The following is a 22,085-nucleotide window of genomic DNA, read 5'->3' on the forward strand; positions in this document are numbered from 1 at the left end:
CCATTTGGAGCTACCATCTTTGCTCATACACAGCCCTCTGATATTTGTTACTGGTGGTGCAGACACACTGATCAGACTACTGTGCTTTGCTTAGTCTCTCAGTCGTGTCTGACTCTTTGTGACCCCAGTGGACTGTAGCCCGCCAGGCTCCTCTGTCCATGGGGATTCTCCAGGCAAGGATACTGCAGTGGGTTGCCATGCCCTCCTCCAGGGGATCTTCCCAACCCAGGGATCAAACCCAGGTCTCCCTCATTGCAAGTGGATTCTTTACTGTCTGAGCTACCAGGGAAGTCCAGACCACAGAAGGATTTAATCTGTTGTTTGTTTCCACCAACAATTTCCTCCAAAGGCCCAAGTTCATTTGCCAAAAGTGAAGTAGTTAAGGCCTCATAAAAAAGCTGTGTAAATCCTTTTGGTTTTATTCACCTTGTCTTCCTCTCCTATCTGGAACTCCTAGTCTACAGAAGTTTCGTTTGTGCACACTAAGGCTTCCAAGGATGACTTGGGCAAACTGGAAAAGTTCTTTGGTCCAGGCAACATTGGGATCATTCCTACTCGGTTGCACTCCATGAACCCCAGGTAGGTTTTTCTTCAGGAGCACAGAGAGTCCACTGATCTTCACAGCTGGGTGACCTTCATCACCTAACAGTAACTATTGTGCTTCCCATTACAATGATTTACCCCTGTGTTACTCTCGTGTTTAAATTATTAATATAATTGATCTATTAATACATCAATGCATGAATACACTGAGAATCATATAAGCCACTAACACTGTTGGGACATGTCTTATTTATCCCTCTAAACACCTTTAAAAATATATACTTCTTCCAAGTCCCCAATTACTGATTTTGACCACTCCATCATTGACTAGGATCAATCTGCTTAATCCGATCTTTGTTTCTGTATTAGTAAATCTTGTAATCTGTATTGTTATGATCATTTTTCCACTCCATCATTGACTAGGATCAATCTGCTTAATCCGATCTTTGTTTCTGTATTAGTAAATCTTGTAATCTGTATTGTTATGATCATTTTTCCACTCCATCATTGACTAGGATCAATCTGCTTAATCCGATCTTTGTTTCTGTATTAGTAAATCTTGTAATCTGTATTGTTATGATCATTTTTCCACTCCATCATTGACTAGGATCAATCTGCTTAATCCGATCTTTGTTTCTGTATTAGTAAATCTTGTAATCTGTATTGTTATGATCATTTTTCCACTCCATCATTGACTAGGATCAATCTGCTTAATCCGATCTTTGTTTCTGTATTAGTAAATCTTGTAATCTGTATTGTTATGATCATTTTTCCACGTTGATTCCCTCACCAGTGGCTGCAGTTCATAGAAGAATCATGTACCGGATCGTTCATTCAAGTCATTTATACTGCAAAGACTTTGAGAACTTACTGCATGCCAGGCAGTGGTCTAGAACTTGCCCATAAGTATTCAAGTGTCCTATGACATATACCTCCTTTTATCAAGCTTCTGTTTATTGTACTTCACAGATACTGCTGTTTTTAAAAGGCTTGTAGCAATCCTGCATTTTCAGACAACACTTAGCATTTTTAGCATTAAAGTATTTAAAGTATTCTTTGTTAAAGAATTAGGGAGATGAGTTTTTTTTGCTGCACTGGTCTTCATTGGTGTATGCTTCTTTCTCTAGTTGCGGTGAGTTGGAGCTAGTCTTAGCTGCAGTGCTTGGGTTTCTCACTTTGGTGGCTTCTCGTTGCAGAGCACAGTCTCTAGTGTGCACAGGCTCAGCAGTCGCAGTTCTCAGGCTCTGGAGCACGGACTCAGTAGTTGTGGTGCACAGGCTTAGTTACCTCCCAGCACATGGAATCTTCCTGGACCAGGGATCAAACCTGTGTCCCTGCATTGGCAGGCTGACTGTTAACCACTGGACCACCAGGGAAATCCAACAATAAAGTATTTTTTAATGGAGGTATGTGTGTAGACATAATGCTATTGCACGTAACAGATGACAGTATGGTGTAAATATAACTTTTATATGCATTGGGGAACCAGAAAATCCATGGGACTTGCCTTATTGCAATATTTGCTTTACTGTGGTGGTCTGGAAATGAACTCATAATATCTAAGTTATGCATACCTCAGCTGAGACTTTAGTGACTCATGTTAGTGACATCAAGGATCACTGATCACGGATCACCATAACATATATAATAATAAGATTAAATGCTACGAGAATTACAAAAATGTGACACAGAGACACCAAGTAAGCAAATACTGTTGGGAAAGTGGTACTATAGACTTGCTCAGCAGAGTTGCCACAAACCTTCAGCCTGTAAAGTATGTACTGTCTACAAAGTACAATAAAGTCAAGTGCAAAAAAACAAGCTATGCCTGTATTTTTCCCTCCTACTCTGACAATATTTGCTTCATATTTAGGGCAGCTCTGATGTCTATTGCACACATGATTGTTTTATCTTCTTGGTAAATTGAACGTTTTGTCATAAAGTTCTTTGTCTCCTGTAACAATTTTTGATTTAAGGTTTATTTTTTCTGTTGTTAGTATACCACCCCCACTCTCTTTTGATTACTAAGATGAATTATGTTTTCCCATACTTTTACTCTCGAAGTATTTGTGTCTGTTGATCCTTAGAAGTAAGTCTCTTGTAGAAAGCATATACTTGGACTCTGTTTTTGGTTGTTTTTTTTAATCCACTGAGCCAGTCTACATCTTTTGATTGGGGAATTTAATCCATTTACAGTTAAAGTAATTACTTAAAGACTTCCTGGTGGTTAAGTGGTTAAGCTTTGCCTTCCAATGCAGGGGGTGTGAGTTTGTTCCCTGGGGAGCTAAAATCCCACATGACTCACTGCCAAAAAATCAAAACATGAAACAGTATTGTAACAAATTCAATAAAGACTTTAAAAATGGCCCACATCTTAGAAATAGTAATTACTATAGAAGGACTCACTATTGCCATTCTTTGTTTTCTGTATTTTTGCTTTTTGTCCCTCATTTGCTTCCTTACTGCCTTCCTTTGTGTTTAGTTGATTTTTTTTTTTTTTGTAGTGACATATTTTGATTTCCTTCTTGTTTCCTTTTACTTATGTTCTGTAGATGTTTTCTTTGTGTTTGCCATGGGATTGCAGAACACACTAAAGTTATAACTATATATTTTAAACTGAGCCTGGTAGGCTGCCGTCTATGGGGTGGCACAGAGTCGGAACCGACTGAAGCAACTTCAGTGAAGCTAAGGGATAACTTCAACTGCATACAGAAACTCTGCTCCTTTAAGTCTCTGCCCCACCTGTATTTACATTATTGACGTCACAAATTACATCTTGGTACACTGTGTACCTGTCACCATTGATTTATAACTGTTGTTTATGCTTTTGTCTTTTAAAGCCTATTTAAAATTGAGTAGTGGAATTATGGACCAAAATTGTAAGAATTCAGGTTTTTGTATTTGTCCGTATGTTGACTCTAACCAGAGGACTTCTGCAGTCATACGCTTCAAGTTCCTATCCAGCATCCTTTTGTCCCAACTTTAAGAACTCCCTTTAGCATTTCTTGTAGGGTGGGTCTAGTGTTAACTCCCTCAACTTTTGTTCACCTGAGAATGTCTCAGTTTCTCTCTATCATTTCTAAAGAACAGTTTTGCCTTATGTAGTATTCTCAGATGGTGATTTTTTTTTTCTTTCAGTACTTTAAATACATCATCCCCTTGCTTTCTAGCCTGTAAGATTGCTGCTGAGAAATCCACTGATGTTATTCTTGTAATTTCCTCGTATATGATGAACCACTTTCCTCTTGCTGCTTTCAAGATTCTCTCTTTGTCTTCTGTTTTGGTTCTTTTTTTGATTATTATTTGGTTATTGGTTTATAATCATCCTTTTTGGTTTATCCTACTTAGAGTTTATTAAGATTCTTATATGTATATATCCATGTCCTTCTTCAAATTTGGGACATTTTCACCATTTTTTCTTCAAATAAATTCTCTGCCCCTCTCTCTCTCTCTCTTCTTCTGGCACTCCCATAATGCATATATTACTCTGCTTAATGGTATCACATAAGTCCTGTAGGTTCTCTTCACTTTTCCTCATTCTTTTTCTTTTTGTTCCTCAGATTTAATAAATTTCAAATGACCCATCTTCAAGTTTTCTGATTCTGTTTTTCTGCTTGTTTGAATTCGTTGTTGAACTTCTCGTGAATTTTTTAATTCAGTTATTTGTTATTTCCAGCTTGGTAGTTTCTGTTTGGTTCTCTTTTTAAAAAACATTTTTACTGGAGTATAGTTCCTCTACAGCGTTGTGTTACTTTCTGCTGTACAGCAAAGTAGATCAACTGGACATATCCGTCTAGCCCCCCTGTTTCGTGTTTCCTTCCCGTTTAGGTAATCACAGAACACTGAGTGGAGTCTCCTGTGCTATACAGTTGCTTCTCATTAGTTATTTTGTACATAGTCGTGTATATATATTGGGATTCCCTGGTGGCTCAGATGGTAAAGATTCTGTCTGTGACGCAGGAGACCTGGGTTCAATCCCTGGTCAGGGAGATCCCCAGGAGAAGGGAATGGCAGCCCATTCCAATATTCTTGCCTGGAGAATTCCATGGACAGAGGAGCCTGGTGGGCTTCCCTGGTGGCTCAGCTGGTAAAGAATCCACCTGCAATGTGGGAGACCTGGGTTAGATCCCTGGGTTGGGAAGATCCCCTGGAGAAGGGACAGGCTAACCACTCCAGTATTCTGGCCTGGAGAATTCCATGGACTATATAGTCCATGGGGTTGCAAAAAGTCAGACACGACTGAGTAACTTTCAGTGTATATGTGTCAATCCCAATGGTTTTTTTTTTATTAATAATCTCTTTATTGATAGTCTCCTTTTGTTCATGCATTGTTTTCCTAAATTTATTTAGTTGTCTGTCTGTATTCTTCTTTATCTCATTGAGCACACTTCAAAAAATTGTTTTAAAGTCTTCATTAGGTAACTCTAAGACCTGTGTTTCTTTAGGGTTGGTTTGTGGAGGTTAACTTTGTTCCTTTGAATGGCCCTTGTTTACCATAAGCAATGGCCCTTGTTTATGTCTTGTGATCTTTTGGTGAAAATTGGGCATTTGAAAAGCCATTTTTTCACTCAGTCTTTGTGGACTGGCTCTGCGCAGAGGAGGGTCTTCACTAATCAGCCTGGGATGAAGGCTTAAGTTTCAGCTTTTTTCTGAGGATACATCTTCCCTGCACCTGTACAGTTGCTTTTCTCCCCTCCAATTCTCCTGTATATGTGGCAGTTTTAAAATCTCTTATTTTTCCTAACAGTCTTATCCCTGCCCACTCTCAGGACCTTAGATGTTCTGTTGTATTCCTCTGCCTGTAATCTCTTGCCCTCAGGTGCCCATGGGCCTGAAGTTGTCACAGGCTGATTCACCCCCCACTGCTTTCTGTAGCCTCCAACCTGATAGCCAAAATATGTCACCATTCCCATCAATACTCTGAATCAGGCCAGGAGGAAACCAGTTCCCACAAAAAAAACAGAGTGTTGCAAACAAGTTCTACCATTTCATTGTGTCCTGAAGGAGGAACCAGAAATTGGTTGACATCAACCTGACCACGTCATGCTATATCAGGAAGGGATAGAGTAAAGGTGAGCAAAAATGTCCAAAATGTCTTGCTGATTTTTTTTTTCTTTATTACATTTGTTAAAGTACTGTTCTAAGTTTTTATTTTTTGGAAGGTGAAGTCTTAACCACTGGACCTCCAGGGAAGTCCCCTGTTTTATTGTTTTGAGTGTAGGTTTTTTTTCTTGGTTAGGCATTCATTTGGTTGCTGCAGCTTCTTAATTGGTTCTCAAGTTCCCACAAAGCTGCTTTGGTGCATATATTATTGATCCTTTGATATTTCCATGGGAGAACAAGGGCCTGCAGCTTGCTAGCCAGTCATCTTGCTGATGTCACCCTTGTTAATTAGTAACTCATAGTCCAGGGAGGAAGAGAGACACACAATGAGAAGGACATAAATAGCTTTGTGTTTTTGAAAAAAATAACTTAAGATTACACATCCTTGTATTGGGTTGGCCAAAAACTTTGTGCATGTTTTTCTGTAAGATGCTATGGAAAAACCCAAATGAATTTTCTGGCCAACACAGTACAAGAAAAAATAAACTTCAGAGCCAGGGAAACCACTGGAAACCTGTGTATTAGTCTAGATGAGAAATGATAAGGGCCTGGACTAAAACAGAGTCATACGTTTAAGAAATATTGAGGAGGCACAGTTCTAAGGCTCAGTAGCCTATTGGAAGCATGTGCCAGGGATGCGAGGACAGAAATATAGAATCAAGAAATAGACAAGAAGTAACTGTAGAAATAGACCCGGTAGCTCTGACTTTAAGCAGGTTTCTTAGCCATTCTATGCTCATTTCCTCATCTATTAAATAGGATGGCTGTGAAGACTGAGAGAGACAGCAGGTCTAAGTGCCTAGTATGTTGTAGGCACTTCATCAATTAGTTTACTTTTCCCCATCCCCCTACCTCTAACCAGCATCACTAGATTGTGCAGCTTGGTAGATGGCGATGCTGCTAATTAAAATGTAGAATAGGAAAAGTGCAAGCCAATCTTTTAAATCTCTGGGTTTGTTGGAGTGTTTTAAAAAACTCTCACTCTTCAGCAGTAACACACACTAGACAGATTCTATATAAGGAAATGTTTGCATTAATGTGTATCTTTGTCAAATAAGCTGTCCTATGTGTCCCAAAATTATCCTCTGATTCCCAGAATATCCCCTAAAATTAGGCAGGAAGCAGGGTCACTTTGAGCACATGGTTGGTTGCAGGTTGTTCAGTGAATTTGGAGCAAAGTGATAAAAATAATTTCTGTCTCCTGGCTCTTGAGCCAATACTTTGTTATCAAGTCTGAGGCTTTTTAAAAATTCTGTGAGAATCTTCTCCAAATGGCTATAATTTGACAGATTTATAGCCATGTAAATAGATGTGGGCATTCATGATGACAGTTTAAATGTTATGTTTAGAGATTATGAAAGGACAATAGGAAAAGGAACTTCAACTAGCCCTTTTCCCCTTCTCAAGGCACTGACCTTTTTATAAATTATATTTTCCGTAGGCCAAAATTCAAATTGCTATCAATACTAGAGAATGTTGGTTTTCATGCAACTGCTATTTTGTATGGACTATGTCTAGCTGAACAATTCAATATGTGGTAAGTTGTAAAAGCTGACAAAGAGCAATTTTAAAACTTGTTCTTGAGATAATCTGAAATGATCAGGATATTGTGTTTAACCCTTGATAAATAATGCTGTAGTTAAGATCTATGTATCAGATTTTAGAAGATGGTCGTTATATATCGGGGGATTACATTCTGATAAAAAAAAAATCCATTGGATTGTAAAATATAAAACCTGAGAAGTCGGGAGGATCCAGGCTTCTAGCTGAGGAATGGCGTAAGCAGTTATTGCAACTATACCCTTGGGTTTTTTCCTCTAAGTCATACTCCACTTTCTCACACCACCCAGAAATGGAATTTCCCAAAGTCGTGCATTTTATTAATCATACATTTTGAAGTCTTTTCAAGAAAAACAAAAGCTATAAAAATATCAAGTGGCAACAACAACAAAAAAAGTAGCAGCATCTAATCCGTTTCTGCTCATCCGATAGCTGTGGTCCATTTCCTGCATCTCATTGCTTATCCAGTGAAATAGTCAAATATGTCATCAGATGTTACCTCTTGTAGAGAAAGTAGCAAGCACATTTTTGGGGTAGTGAAAATAATGAAACTGTGACGGGACTCTTATCATAACTCCATCATTATGCACTTAGAGATATTTTTCTTTGGCAGAGTCCTGATGACTGGAAAGACAGAACTGTTCAGGGAGTGACGTCTCTATCTGTTTTCGCATGTGATCTCTCTTATTCAGAGGTTTGACTTCAGCAGATTCATAGGGTTACATTTCTCAGAGATGACACATGGACATGCCCAGACACAGAGAATAGTTTTGCCTCATAAAACCTTATCTCGTTTCTAAATTTTTTAATTGGTGGAAAATTGCTTTACAGTGTCGTGTTCGTTTCTGCTGTTCAACAACAGGAATCAGTCTTGTTTACGTGTGTGTGTGTGTCCCTCCCCTCCCTCCATCCTACCCCTCTGGGTCATCACAGAACACCAGGCTGGGCTCCCTGTCTTATCGAGCAACTTCTTACTAATCATCTGTTCTACATATCACAGTATATATATGTCAATGCCACTTTCTCAGCTTGTCCCACCCTCACCTTCCCCACTGTATCCACAAGTTTGTTGTCTAGTAGGTTCGTCAGTACCATTTTTCTAGGTTCCGTGTATGGTTCCGTGTATATGTGTTAATACTTGTTTTTCTCTTTCTGACTGTTTCACTCTGAAAGACTCTAGGTTCATCCACTTCACTACAACTGACTCAAATTCATTCCTTTTTATGGCTGAGTAATATTCCATTATATAAACGTACCACAACTGCTTTAACCATTAACCACAATAAGGTATCACCCCATACCATTCAGAATGACCATCATCCAAAAAATCTACAAACAACAAACGCTGGAGAGGATGTGGATAAAAGAGGATCCTCCTGCACCGTTGATGGGAATATAAGCTGATACAGGCATTATGGAAAGCAGTATGGAGACACCTTTAAAAACTAGAGATAAATCTACCGTGTGTTGTGTTTAGTCGCTCAGTCATGTCCACATCTTTGTGACCCTTTGGACTGTAGCCCAAAGGCTCCTATGTCCATGGAATTTTTCAGGCAAGAATACTAGAGTGGGTTGCCATTTTCCTTCTCCAGGGGATCTTCCTGACCCAGGGATCAAACACACGTCTCCCTGTGTCTCCTGCATTGCAGGCAGATTCTTTACCTGCCCAGCAATCCCACTACTGGGCATATACCCTGAGAAAACCACAACTTGAAAAGACAACATGTACCCCAGTGTTCTATGAAACAATATTTATAAGAGCCAGAAGATGGAAGCAACCTAGATGTCCATCAACAGATGTATGGAAGAAACAAGATTGCCAGGAGAAATATCAGCAACCTCAGATATGCAGGTGATACCACTCTAATAGCAGAAAGCAAAGAGGAACTAAAGAAGCTCAAAGAGGGTACAGAAGGAGAGTAAAAAAGCCAGCTTAAAACTCAGTATTAAAAAAACTAAGATCATGGCATCTGGTCCCATCACTTAATAGTAAATAGAAGGGGAAAAGGTGGAAGCGGTAACAGATTTCCTCTTCTTGGGCTCTAAAATCACTGTGAATGGTCACTGCAGCCATGAAATTAGAAGATGATTACTTCTTGGCAGGAAAGCTATGACAAACCTAGACAGTGTGTTAAAAAGCAAAGACGTCACTTTGTTGACAAAGTTCCATATAGTCAAGGTTATGGTCTTTCCAGTAGTCATGTTTAGATGTGAGAGCTGGGCCATAAAGAAGGTAGAGCACCAAAGAGCTGATGCTTTCGAGCTGTGGTGCTGGAGAGGACCCTCCAAGAAGACCCTTGGAGATCCAACCAGTCAATCTTAAAGGAAATCAACCCTGAATACTTACTGGAAGGACTGATGCTGAAGCAGAAGCTCCAGTACTTTGGCCACGTGATGCTAACAGCCGACTCATTGGAAAAGACCCTGATGCTGGGGAAGATTGAGGGCAGAAGTAGAAGAGGGCGACAGGATGAGATGGTTGGATGGCATCACTGACTCAATGGACAGATGGTGAGGGAAGGGAAGCCTGGCGTGCTGCAGTCCGTGGGGTCACAAAGAGTCAGACATGACTTGGTGACTGAACAATAACAACAACTGGTCTTTTTCTTTAAATTAAAAAATAATTATGAAGAGTTTCAGAAACAAAGGAATAACAAATGTGGTATCAAATACTGTGCACCCACCCTCAAAATAAAACAGATGCTAATCATGTCAGAAATTAAATTTTGCAGATACAGCTAAGTCTCCATCTCTGTCTCTTCCCCATTTCTTCCTCCAAAGAGATAACCATTGTTTCCTGACGTTGGTGGACTTCATTTCTATGAAATGTCTTAATGGTTCTACTATCTACTGACACTGTTGCTGTTTAGTCCCTAAGTCATGTCTGACTCTTTGCAACCCCACAGGCTGTGGCCTGCCAGGCTTCTCTGGACTATCTACTTATCCATCTCTACAAAAACATGTTTTTCCATGAGCCCCAGATCTTGTTTCCTGATTCCACACTAGCCAAGTTCCTAAGTTCCCAAGAGCAGCCACTGCTCCCCATGACTGTGTCACAGGGCCACCGTCATGTCACCTCGTGTCTCACTGATTGTCAGTTCCTGGGCATTTTAGGAATCCTGTGTTTCCCCTTCTCTCTTACAAAGTTAGCCATGCGTGTTAACAATTGTGTATTATGCTTTAGCCAGCACATCTGAGTGATATAAACAGGAGTGTTTTCTGGTTTGCTCTCTCAACTCTGTAAAAAGCAGTTCTAACTTCATTTTCATGAACCAGTCATTTTCCTGTAGTAACTCTTTCATGTCTTGTGTCAATGTTTTGGTTGGACTGTGCATACATTCCATGTTTTGCATCAGTGTGTAGTAGGACCCTTAGAGCAAGGCTCCCAAGCCTGTTTCTTCAGTTACCTTCTAACTGTAAGATTCTGTATAAAATATTTCATAACAATTTTATTATAAAAACAAACTTCATTTCCATTGTTAAGAATACTTCCAAGAAGTAACCATAGATATTTTCTTAAGAAAACATGCATGATCATGAAATAAAATGATTTAATAAATGAATATGTTGGTTTGAGCAGATTATCTCAAAAGTTTGCATTCTTTTCCTTAACCATGATTATTTTGTAATATTTTTCTTAACAAAGCTTCTTTTGCCCTTATCCACTCCTTAGTCAAGACCAGTGCCAAGTTTTTAATTATAAAGTAACTTACTTCATAAGCCTGAAGGAGATGAATCCTGGCTGATTACTGGAAGGATAAAACTAGAAATCCCAGTTAAGTAAAGTTTCACCCAAAACATTCTGTTCCAACAGAGTCATTTTTCCTTCCAAAAAACCTGGCATAAGACTCTCTCCCCTGGGCCAAGTTACACCTATGTTTTCCAACGTCTCTAGGACTTTGCTGTGATCTACATTTGTTCTCTTAAAGGCCAGTAAACTTAATGGGCTGTCTGCCAAACTGAGACATAGCACTGAGTAATTTAGACTCCTTCCTGATGAAATGTGTCCTTATGGAGATAACTCATTCCTTGAGCTTCATCACTGCCTGGGACCACCGACGCACAGTCCCAGGTTGTTAGCATCAGCTCCCCCAACCCCAGCCTGGGAATTGCATGAAAGTGAAAATGTTAGTCACTCAGTCATGTCCATCTCTTTGCTACCAGTCAAGAATACTAGAGTGGGTAGCCATTTCCTTCTCTAGGGGATCTTCTTGACCCAGGGATTGAACCCAGGTCTCCTGCATTGCAGGCAGCCGCTTACCGTCTGAGTCACTAGGGAAGCCAGGTGGGAGTTGCTTAACGTACCATTAGTATGTGTGGAGCTTCAGAGCCGCTGGCCATGCCTGCGCCAATGCCCTGTTCCCAACACCAAGTTTGCACACAAGACTGAAAGCCCTTTTATTTTGAGACTGTAATGGGATAGTTGTATTCCCCCATTATCGAATGGTTTTAAATACATTTTATATCACTTGAGAGGTTGAACATAAACTTAGGAAAACTGATTCTGATGGGAAATGAAGGGCCTATTGAAAGATCAGTGTGGTAGGAGACCCCTGGCAAATGATTCTGGGAGTTTTAAAGAAGTCTTGAGGAGAAATCCTGAGAGCCTGGGTCGGGGTTGGGGGACGGGTGTGGGAATGTGAGCCCTTTAAGGTCCCTTGTCACTCAGGAGTTGTAATTGGGGTTCTCTCTCGGAGTATGAGGGCTTCCCTGGTGGCTCACTTGTAAAGAATCTGCCTGCAATGCAGGAGATTCAGGTTCGATCCCTGAGTCCAGAAGATCCCCTAGAGAAGTAAATGGCAACCCTCTCCAGTATTCTTGCCTGGGAAATCCCATGGACAGAGGAGCCTGGTGGGCTGCAGCCTATCGGGTCACAAAGAGTTAGAACATGACTTGGCAACTAAACAACAATTTGGAGTGTGGGAAAAAAAGAATTAAAGTGACATCCAGACCAAGGGACAGAGAACCTGTATTTGAATCCCGGGTCTGCCTCAAAGTGACATCTTAGGACACAGGTCAGTATACAGAGCCAGTGGCCCATGGTTCCTTTGTTTGGAGTTCTGCCAAGGTCAGAGTGCTGACCGTGGGAGTTCTTCTCCATCTCTAAAGAGCCTGTACCCAGCAGATGCCTTTCCAAATATAGCTGGTTTTAATTGTTTCCTTTAGTATGGGTGTACGTGATGTGGAAGCCTGGCAGACATCTGCCATCATGACTTCATAGATTCTCTCTTTACTTCCTTGACCTACATGATATTGAGTGACCTGCCCCTCTGTTCACTGGAAGCCTTTCTGTTTTCTTGAGATTCATTCCTCAAGGTCTTTACATTAGTTCAGTGCTGACATTAACGTTTTCACTCCTCTAATCTGGTTTAAACAGCAGGACATATATTGCTGATATTTCAGCCTTCCCACTATGCTCCTGACCTGCATCTGGTCCATTTATTCATTCACGTATTCACTCAACCAACATTAAGCATCTCCAATATTTCAAGTCCTACAAAGTCTGGGGCTGAGGTTGCAAAGTGGACAAGAATGTTTTCTGTAGTACACTGCTCCGGTAAAGGTCAACCTGGTGTCATGAGACCACCCAGAAGGCAGCTGTTTGCTCTGTTATGTTCCTGGAACAGAAGATCTCAAATCTCCTGACCCTTAAATCCACTACCAGCCAATAAATGATATTCCCATCATAACGCTTTACTTGTTTCCATATTATTAAACCATTTTCTTCTACTCTGTATTCTAGATATTCACATATATATATATATATATCTCACTTCTCACTTCTCTGTTCCCCATCTAGTTTCTTCAGAAAATGGTACTTGCATTTATTTCTCTCTTCTTGACTATCATATGGAAAATATTGAGAAATCAGCTGCATTGGAAAACTACTCCACAAAGAAAAGTTACTCTTTAAGGCATTGTACTTACTAGAAAATTAGAGATAAATATGTAACAGTCAACCAATTGTTCTTACAGTTGGTTTATTCAAATATATTTATATTCTTTTTTTTTTTAATTGGAGGACACTTGCTTTACAATGTTGTATTGGTTTCTGCCATTACAGCAACGTGAATCAGCCACAAGTGTGCATATGTGTGCACTCAGGTGCTTCTGTCGTGTCCAGCTCTTTGCTACCCCATGGACTGTAGCCTGCCAGGCTCCTCTGTCCATGGGATTTCCCAGGCAAGAATACTGGAGTGGGTTGCGGTTCCCTTCTCCACAGCCATATGTGTATAATATACCCTTCCTCTTAAGCCTGCCTCCCAGCCTCCCCATCTCACCCCTCTAGCTCATCACAGAGCACAGGGCTGGGCTCCCAAATGTATTTGTATTCTTAATGGCCTGTTCTAGACATATTTGAATGCCTTGTTGTTGGGGATAATCTGGAGATGTGCAATTTGTTTAGAGTGTAGCTAGAAATCAAGGATATAAGTTTGTAAAGAAGAAAAGCAGAAACAGAAATCTAGATGAAGGTATGATGAAAGATGGCAATTAAATGCCATATTTTTCTGAAAAGATGACAGCCACTTGACCTATGTAGTTTAACTGGAAAGGGAGGAAGACTTAAATTTGAGATATCCAATTATCTATTGATGAAAGGAAGTACTTAAAGGTTACCATGTTTATTGATAGTTCCATAGCATACAGCTAGTTAGTCAAACAGCTTAACCAAAGTAAAATGAGAGAATATTATAATAGAAAACACAGTGCCTATAATGAAAATTATAGAGAAATGTGAGGTATATAAACTGAAGACAATGCTGGAACCTGTGTTAGAAGGAGTAATGCCGTAGACGCGGTGTATTACGCAAAAGCTGGGTGGTGGCCTTAGCCGTCTTTTCTTCCAACCTATGGATGCCCAGCATAATACCTCTGATACATCTGTTGAATTGTTAAATGGTTCTTTGACCACGTCTGGAAATTTTCAGTGACAAGGAGTTTCATCATTTAAAAATCTGTCTTTTTCAGTAGTGAGTAACTCTAATTTGCTAGAACCTAGTCCTCATGATATAATCAAATTGACCACCTCCTGTACAGTCTCCCTGGTTCTGGGCTCTGAAGACACAGAAAGTAAATCCACTCTTTTTTTTTTTTTTTATCGTGACAGCCCTTTGTAAAGACTTGAAGAAACGGATTGTGTTTCTTTTGAGTATCTTTTCTTAATCTAAATGTCTCCCATTTTACAACTTGTTGTTCCTGAGTTTGTTTCCGTACTTTTTGATATCCTGGGCCTCAGTTTATCAAGGTTCTTTTTTAATTTAAGTTTTTTTTAAGTCTTTATTGAATTTGTTACAGTATTGCTTTTGTTTTATGTTTTTCCTTTTTTTTTTTTTTGGCTATGAGGCATGTGGGATCTTAGCTCCCCAACCAGGGATTGAACCTGTACTCCCTGCAATGAAAGGTGAATGTGGATCACTTAACCACTGGACTGCCAGGGAATCCCTAAGATTCCTTTTAAAACACAGTGCTGACTCCTCCGATGTGGTCTGAGCATTGCCAGAGTGACAGATGGGCTCTTCACTCAGCCAGATCAAGACTGTATTGCCTTTTGAAGGGTAGTCCTATCGTGTTATCATTTATAAAGAGAGTTTAGTACTTTCATCCCCAAACTTTCTGAACTTTGGGAATATGTATTCTGTGTTTTTTGTTTGTTTTATTTACAAACACTGAGCGAGCACCATGCTATTTCAGGTGTAATGTTGGGCCCTGGGGACAAAAGGTGAATAAGGTTCTGACTAGAGGATTTTATGATGTGCTGGAGGGAGTGACAGACAATAAAAATTAACTAGAGTGTGCTGTGTGATATAAACGTGAACTCAGTGCTCTAGGAACATAGGAAAGGGCACGAACTGCTTGGGAAGGGGAACTGGTAAGGACTCATCATCCAAACATTCACTCAATAAACCGCTGTTAACTGAGAATCTTCTGTGTGTTACACACGTAAGTTGACCCTCATTGGTGTGATTGTGAAGTTCCCAAGTATGGTATCAGGTCTATATTTTTCTGGATTATCTATAAAAGTTTAATGAAAGATTCTGCAAGCTTCCTTCCTACATTTCCATGATCTTTTAAATTTACCAATAGGAAATGGCAACCTGCTCCAGTATTCTTGCCTGGAAAATTTCATGGAGAGAGGAACCTGGCAGGCTACAGTCCCTGGGGTTCCAAAGAGTCAGACACAACTGAGCGCGCGCACACACACACACACACACACACACAAACACAGGTAGAGGTTAATATCATGAACAACTATTAGTTCCCAGTGATTACCGATTTGTTTTTGAAGTACTGAAAAGCTACTTGTTATATAATTTGCTCTTGGATTTAAACATAAAATCCATGTTAGAGCTTTGCAGTTTCTGGAATATTTCTTCTCCCTTCTGAAAATTTCTTGTCCCCTTTCTTTGGAATTTACCACTTCTTCCTTTTGTTGTAATTTCTCCAAGACCAATAACAGAAGTTTCATGGTCTTCATCATGCTCTTGCTCTCCTGAATCTCCTGATGTTGCTTTCTAATTCTTCCCATGAGAAAACCCTCCCTTAGCCTCTCCCATCCCAACAGGCCCCCAGCCCCTCATCACCCACCCCACCACACCTCCTTTCCTTGAAGCATCAGTTTTCAAGGTTTGGTCTATTGATAGACCTTAAGAGGTCTTCTAGTGTGAAGAGATTCAATTCAGAGGCCCTGTAGAGGATTGTGTTGTGATGTAAAATAATTCTTACTTTTGTCTTGTAAATAATAAGCAAGTCACATCTGATCCTGCCCTATTTGTCACAAGTGAATCCCCCTAGTGCCCCAACACAACCTTCCTTACAATCCCAGTGCTGTTTATCTGACTGCCCCAGAGATGCAGGTTCTCATAGTCTTTGCCAGTATGTTCAGTGTGTTACCATTGTAACATGTGATCACTGTAAAAATCACTCTTGAGATAGTTTACATTCTCTTGTCCTACGAAGTCTTTGAAATCTGATGTATGTTTCAGAGAGCACATCTTAAGAGCTCAGTAGCCAGGTGGGACTATTGGCTTCCATGTTGGATAGTACTGGTCTAGCCTTTGACTCAGTGAGGACACAAAGCATGCCTTGTGTCCCTGGCACAAAACCCAGTGCCTGGCATATAGTAGATACTCAGTAAATGTGGAAGTAGAAGAGCAGAAGGGAGCCATCTGTGCCACCTCTGTGTGTAACAAGGATCACCCTCATTCAGGTGTTTTTCTCTTTCGCATTTCCTTATGTTCAAAATCGCCCTATTGTGCAAGAGATGTGCTTATGGAGGGTTGCTGCAGAAATACAAAGTGAAAGAAGGAGTTGTTATTTAGCTTTTCAACATCTAAAGCCAAGTTTGTTTGGTTAGGAAAGAAAAGGGATTTTAATAGTTTTTTTTAGCTCTCACTGATGTATCAAAATTTAGATCTTATAGACTATCAGATATACTAAAATCTACTTATAATTCAACTTGTCCAAGTGAAAATAACAGAAATTGTGTATATAATATACAGAATTATGTGTAGAATATATTAGTATATAATAAGAAATAAACAAAAGACATATCACTATGCAAGGTGACCAAATGATTTTAATGAAACTGAGACCTAGTTATGTAGTATTTAGATGTCCTGCAGGGTTAGGAGCAAAAGTCAGAATGTTTAAAATTAAGAATGATAAAATGCACTAATCATTTTCTAGGTTTTTAGCCGTCTACACAAGAGGTTCTTTAACATGTGGATTCTTGCTCCACCTTTGACCCATTCAGAGTGTTCTAACTCTCTGAGAAAATGTTGTAAAATAATAAATGTAGGGGAATGCTAGGGAGGAAGGGTAGAGTGAATGGAGACAAAGGGCTGACTTGTTGCTCTTTTAGTTGCTAGAAAAGATCATTAAAGCCAGGTAGGCTGCACGTGGTAGAAAGAGGGCACCTGAACAAACAGGTATTGAATTTAGAGAATGCCTGCAAGACTGTTCTGGGCTGTGTTCCCAGGGCAGACTCCCAGGTTACCTGTCCGGCCAGGTACCTACTAATCTATCCCTCTCAGAAGGGAACATTTTCCCCATGACTGTAGGAGGGTCCTCTTGAAAGCTCCAAGTCTGATTTTTTTTTTTTATATGCTTAATTGGTAAAGTGCTAAGTTTTGAATAATTACATCAAGTAAATCTTGGTGGTGGAATGAATCCCTGAAACTGCCCTCATGGTCCCACATGAAGGAACAGACATTAGTGTACCTACAGCTGAGAAACTGATGTCAGCCTCTGAATTGAGGCTGGTGGTTCCTGGGGGGAATGTGAATTCAAGGTGGACTAGAAGACAACATGAGACGCCATCTGTGAAACAGGAGACTGAGCAGTTGCTTAAATTATTGGTTTTCTCTTAGCCTAATAACCAGAAATGTAAAAAAGAGGTGCTTGGTATGGCCTCCTGGAGTAAACCACTCAGGCTTCTTTTGCCTTCCCATGTGATCTTACTATTTCATATTTAGGGAATGTACAAAATATGCCGAGTGCTACATCCTCCTCTTTTTTGCACCAGTGTGCTAAGTTGCTTCAGTCGTGTCCGACTCTTTGCCACCCCTTGTGTAGCCCTCCAGGCCCCTCTGTCCATGGGATTCTCCAGGCAAGAATACTGGAGGGCATGGGATGCCAGGCCCTCCTCCAGGGGATCTTCCTGACCCAGGGATCGAACCCACGTCTTTTAAGTCTCCTGCATTGGCAATCGGGTTCTTTACTACTAGCGCCACCTGGGAAGCCCCTTTTTACCCCCACACGTTTAACAAAAATGTCAGCTTTTGATGAACATGGACCCACCAGTTGCACACGCTGTGTACCTCCTGGGTGGCAGGTTAGGGTCACCACCTTCCCCACGGTGTGTCCTCCACTAGTGAAACTTCCATTACCCCCGACAAATACCCATGTTCTCCATATCCTGTCCCATCCAAAACACCCTCAAGAAATGATTTGAAACTTTTATGTAAAACTGGTAGAACAGAGTCTCATCAAAAGGCTTGAGCAATGGAGCCTCACGTGTATGTCCGTGTGTGTGTTTCTAAGATGCCGAGGAGTCTTGCTGTCTGCTCTTCTCATGGCATGAGGAAGATGAATTAACTCACAAGGAAGATTGAGATGTATTAAAAGCAATTACCTGCTCTTTCTCAGAACAAAAAATGGGATGTTTTTTGAGGGGTGGGGGTCCTAAAGGCTGAGCCTTCTTTCTGATGAGCAATCAGAAAGTGATGGAATTAATTTTTTGGTTCAGGTGAAAGGTGGGGTGGGAATCAGAGGAAATTAGCCTTGTTGACCCACCTGGGCAGGAAGCGGGCAGAATTGAGGGTCCTGGGAGAGGAGGATGCCCATGCGCTTGGACCCTTCCTGTCAGGTGGAAGTGGGAGGGAGCGGGGCTTGGGTGGCTGGAGCTTTGACCTTGGGAGTCTGAGCAGGGGGCATCTGAGATCACCTTCAGGCAAAGGGGGGCTTCCCTGATAGCTTAACTGGTAAAGAATCCGCCTGCAATGCAGGAGACCCTGAGTTTGATCCCTGGGTTGGGAAGATCCCTTGGAGAAGGGAAGGGCTACCCACTCCGGTATTCGGGCCTGGAGAATTCCATGGACTGTATAGTCCATGGGGTCAAAAAGAGTCGGACACGATTGAGTGACTTTCACTCACTTCAGGCAAAGGGAGTGGAGTTCCTGTGGGGAACTTCACTTCAAGATACACCCTCATTTGAGATGGAAAGGGGAACCGGTGAGACTTAGCCTCCTCATGGGGGAAGCAACGTCAGACCTGAGCCCAAAAGCAGCATGTGAAGCAGGGATGGGGTCTGAGGACTTAGTGGGACTTGTTCACTTTAGAATGGCTTGTTTTATACATGTGAATTTCACTTCACTTAAGAAAAATAAGAGTTTGATATTGAAACTCCAACTAAAAACCTTAATTTATCTACTTAAAAAATAATTGTCATATACAATGGAACTATATGTAACTTTGTTCTGTATTTTCCAAGTCTCCTGTAAATATGTTATCATACTTTCATAATTTAAAAAAAGAGAAAAAAAAGAAAAATAAGACTTAGCAGTGAGGACTTAACTTTGCTCAGCTTAGGAACCAGAAGGCTGGCGGACCTTGTTGTGGCAGTCAGAGTCACCAGGGGTTCTCGAATGATCCAGGGGAGGAGGGGAAAACCAGAGACCAGTAAGTAACAGGGGCAAGAGCTGGTACCAGCTCTGATTTGGTTGGAGAAGATTAAGAAGTGTTGCATGTTATAGAAATGCATATCTAATATGCTATTAAAAATTTCGATGGCTCTCCATTGCCCATGGAAATAAGATCTAAAACCATTTTAATGGCATTCCAGGCTCTCTATGTGAAGCTCCAAATCTTTCCTTGGAGTTTTGCATTTCCTGCCATCTTCCAGCCACCCTGGTACCATTGCTGCCGCTCATATGACTTCCACTTGGATATTTCGCTGCTTTTATTTTGTGGTGACAGTGGGCAGATGCCCGTTTGGGATTTTTAATGGGTTTCATAAGTGGGGAAGAGCCTCTGATCCTGATTTTCAGCAGACCTGCTGTCTGTCTGTCTCCTTCCTAGCTTCCTATTTCTCCCGCACCTGCTACCTCCTGACCTAGTATCTTCCTGCATCACGTAAAATCTTTACTATCTCAGTAAAAACAAAATTTCATTTTGCATCCAATCAAACAGTTAAATACCTTGTCATTTCTTGACCTGATATCCATTCATTCACCCAAGTGCAAGTTGCAAGTGTTAGTCCCTCAGTCATGTCTGACTCTCTTCGACCTCATGGACTGTAGCCCGCCAGGTTCCTCTGTCCATGGGATTCTCCAGGCAAGAATAACTGGAGTGGGTAGCCATTCCCTTCTCCAGGGTATTTTTCCCAACCCAGGGATCAAACTGGGTCTCCTGCATTGCAGGTAGATTCTTCACCATCTGAGCCATCAAGGAAGCCCCACCAAATGCTTAATTATCACACCAGGCATAATACTTGCCTTGGGAATCCAGAGGTGAATAGGTCATGGATCCAAAAGAAGACCTATAATTCTGAAAGAAAGTAAGAGAAGTCGTTTCCCAAGATGAAAGGCTCATCTTCAGTTGTGAAGGTTATTTGATTTTATGGATGCTTCCTTACATCTGTTTAGAAGGGTTGCAGAGTACAAGTGATTGAAAGGTGTTTTGAAGACTTTGTGTTTGCCTCACTGACACAGTCTTTGTTTGCTTAAAGTATGGAACAACTAATAACAATCCCTTAGCATCCATTGTGGTACCTCACGCCTTTTTAGTAAAAACAATAGCTAAAAGGCCTTATACTCTGACACGGGATCTCTCAAAGTCCCTTTTCCAGTCCATTGCATCTTTGATTGTGAAGCATGAAAAGCTTGAAATGACATGTCATGGGAGAGATAATTTAGCCAAAATAGGACATTAAACAGCACATGGGTCATAACTTGAGAAAATCTGGACGTAGGCATGTGAACATGATGTTTTCTCTCTTCCAACTTAGGTGCCAAAGGAGGGAAGAATAATACACTGGACTGAATCCAATTAGAAAAAAAACTATAAGAAAAACAAAGCCCAGAGTTTTTATTTTCCCAAGAGATTAAATCTAGATGGGCAAAGATGATGGTGTCCTATTGGACAGAGACATCCCCTGGGGAAATGCCAACTGTGTCTCAAGTTAATATCTCCAGTCATACATGAATATTCTTCTCTTGGCTGGGGTATTTTAATAGATGCTTATTTTGAAAAAGCGAGGCACAACAAAACATATCAATTTAAATTCAGTGATCGCTATGATGATGTCAATTCGTTTCCCACAGGTTTTACTCTTTTCTGTGCATGTGGCTCAGTCACTCAGTTGTGTCTGACTCTTTGCGACCCTCTGGACTGTAGCCCAACAGGGTCTTTGTCCATGGGATTCCCCAGGCAAGAATACTGGAGTAGGTTGCCATTTCCTTTTCCAGAGGAACCTTCCTGACTCAGGGATTGAACTCAAGTCTCCTGCATTCTTTACAGGCGGATTCTTTACTGGTGAGTGATGTTTTACCACTTATCACGAGAAGGAAGGGTTTCCTCGGTGGCTCAGCGGTAAATAATCTGCCTGCAATGCAGGGAGTTGCAGGAGACACAGTGTCAATCCTTGGGTGGGGAAAATCCCCTAGAGGTGGGCATGGCAACCCACTCCAGTATTCTTGCCCAGAGAATCCCATGGGCAGAGGAGCCTGGTGGGCTACAGTCCATAAGGTCGCAAAGAGTTGGACACGACTGAAGACACTTAGCATACACGCACCCACACACGAGAAGGAAACGCTTTCTTTTAGGTTCATTTCCTGGACAATGGTAAATAGATGATGTGGAAACTTACCTGACATGATGAAGTACATTCTGGAATGTAAATTACCCTCTCTCCATCCATAACATCCTGTTTATGGCTTAACTATTGACTATTTATACAGATTTTCCCAGCCCCTGGAGTTTATGGGAAAGAATATTTAGCTCTGACAAAAAGAAAATGTTTCCACATATTATATTGTTTAGCTAAAAGTTTTTGCCTTGAATTTTCTGCATCTGGATTACGCATGAATGGTTCAGCCATTACTTTTGGAATATTTGGAATACAATTGGTTATATTAAATGCATCTAACACTGGAGCATGCCCAAGTTATAGAAGATCATAGTTAGGAATAACATCCTCTATCTGTAAAGCATATTATGCATTCATATATAACCTAATATTTAATTATCAAGCTAATCATAGGAAGCGAATAATACTATTATCCCCAGTTGGCAAATGAAAAAACTAGGGCTCTGAGTGTTTATGTAACTTACTAAGAAACACTATAAATGACAGCGGCTGTGGCTGCTGTTGCTTCAGT

The 22,085-nt window shown here is 40.7% G+C and overlaps 1 protein-coding gene across 1 annotated transcript in view; it reads left to right on the top strand.

Annotated features, from left to right (window-relative positions):
* Nucleotides 1-236: 236 nt before the first annotated feature.
* FRY (furry homolog (Drosophila)) overlaps nucleotides 237-22,085 on the top strand; it is a 307,846-nt gene continuing 285,997 nt past the window's right edge. Inside the window, exon 1 of the mRNA XM_010835917.1 lies at nucleotides 237-579. The gene's annotated coding sequence lies outside the window, so the exon portion shown is untranslated. The remainder of the gene's footprint in view (nucleotides 580-22,085) is intronic.

This window comes from Bison bison, unplaced genomic scaffold (genome assembly GCF_000754665.1).
Source record: "Bison bison bison isolate TAMUID 2011002044 unplaced genomic scaffold, Bison_UMD1.0 scf7180017864056, whole genome shotgun sequence".
In the NCBI taxonomy this organism is placed as follows: Eukaryota; Metazoa; Chordata; class Mammalia; order Artiodactyla; family Bovidae; genus Bison; species Bison bison.